We start from the raw sequence: 2,250 nt of genomic DNA on the forward strand, positions 1-2,250 counted from the left end.
GTACCTCCCCCTGCCTCAATAGTATGCAGCTGCAGAGCCGCAGAGCCAGCGGCCTGCGTTGTATTCTTTCCACAGCAAAACGGTAGGCAATGCACCTTGGTTGAGAAATGCAGGCTTCAATCTATGTTGTTTAGTCTATCTGTTCAGTACTGTTTCAAGATGCACAATGAGATCTTCTGAGAGAATTGTTGATTGATTGATGAAATTTATTTGACAATCAAAATTACATACAATACCGGTACACACATGTACAGCCATCACATATAATCTAAAATCGTCGAGGATTAAAACACAATAAAACCTTACGGTTTATTTCAATTGTGGTCCTCACAATGGACAATGGACAAGATTACTAGTATCCACCATGCACAAATAAGACATATAAATACAATACAAAATAAATGCAATAACACAAACAAAACACAGTCTACAGCACACCCCCATATATCATCATCCTACGTGACTAAGCCATATCTTTAAAAAAAAATCTTTCTGAGACAATCATTTTTATGGACACTGGCAGTTTGTTCCACTCATAGGCTGCAGAGTACCGAAAGTTATTTTTCCCCATAGAGCTACTGAAAATGCACTGTTTGATATCAGTTAAACTGCCCCTCGTTGCATAGGAGTGGGTGTCCCTAAAGCACATAAAATAATTTGAGAGATATGAGGGGACCCTATTATACATTATTTTATGTGTAAGGCCCAACTTGATTTGAATAACCCGTTTTTCCACTGGCAGCCAGTTAAGTTGATTAATGGCTACATCCAGGTGAGTGCGGGTAGGAAGCTTTAACACTACTCTAATCAATATGTTTTGGGCAGTCTGAAATGTATTTTTAATTTTCTGGGGTGCACTACTGTACCAGAAGGAGGTAGCGTAGTCAAAATGACTCTGTATCAGGGCACCTGACAACATCCTAAGTGTTTTTCTATCCAACATATCCGACTTACGTGCCAGGAATTTGGTCCTTTGGCTTATCCTAGCCAGGGCTTTCAAGGCCATAGCCTCCCTCGAGTCCCCTGTGAGACATTCATCCAAGAGTGCATCCTAAATATATTACAGAATCATTACCAGCAATGACCGACTCTCCTGCCTGGATCTTCAGCCCTGGGGACCTGCGCAGCTTTACTTTGGATCCAAAAAGTATGGCCTCAGTTTTACCCAGGTGGAGAGACAGCTTATTGTCGGCCAGCCATGTTCCCACACTCTGAAGCTCCTTACTTAAGGTCTTCTCTACCTCTCCTAGGTCTTTGTGAGACACAAGAATGGCAGAATCATCGGCGTATAAAAACAGGTCAGACATACAAGCAGATTTCATGTCATTAATATATAATAAAAAAATAGTGGCCCTAGCACACTCCCTTGAGGCACCCCACAGCTAACATTCTTGGGGGAGGAAAAGGTACCATTTATATCGACCATTTGGGTCCTTCCCGAAAGGTAGGAGTTTACCCATTCAATTGACAACCTGCTGAAGCCTATGGCCTTTAATTTCATTAGCAGGATGCCATGGTCGACCGTATCAAAGGCCTTTTGGAAGTCGAGTAAGATCATTCCACAAAAGTGGCCTGTGTCAACCTATTTTCTGATGCGGTCCGTTAAATAGAGGAGGCATGTTTCCATAGAGTGGGATCGTCTAAAACCTGACTGAAGTTTGAATAAAATATTGTGACCTGTTAAAAATGCACTAATCTGCTCGTGAATAATCTTTTCCATGACCTTGGATAGAACACTTAAAACTGAAATTGGTCTGTAGTTACCCTTTTCAGATGTTTTTCCCTTCTTATGGAGGGGGATGACTCTAGCACTTTTAAAATCAGAAGGTACCTTGCCCTGTTCTATGGAGAGATTAATGATATGAGTTACCACGGGTGAAATGCACTCAGCTCCATCCCTTAAGAACCTGGCCGGTATATTATCGAGACCTGTGGCTTTGTTGTCTTTTAATTCATTTAGCCTCTTGAGAACAGTACTCTCCATTACCCTGCTAAAACAACAATAAAAACTCTGAACATGTGATGCACCATATGTGCCATAGTGGCAAGGGAGCTCCTTAACCAGGTTGCTTGCCACAGAAGTAAAATAGTCATTTAAGCATTCTGCCACTTCCACCTTATCAGATATGGTAGAACCTTTTATATCCAGGCTAAAGCTGCTGGGTTTTGTAATTTTTTTTTGCTGTAACCCAACTCTTTCAGGGATTTCCACAGCTTGCGTGAATAATTTTTATGTTCTACTAGCTTTTC

The sequence above is a fragment of the Notolepis coatsorum genome (genome assembly GCF_963971535.1).
Source record: "Notolepis coatsorum genome assembly, chromosome: 17".
In the NCBI taxonomy this organism is placed as follows: Eukaryota; Metazoa; Chordata; class Actinopteri; order Aulopiformes; family Paralepididae; genus Notolepis; species Notolepis coatsorum.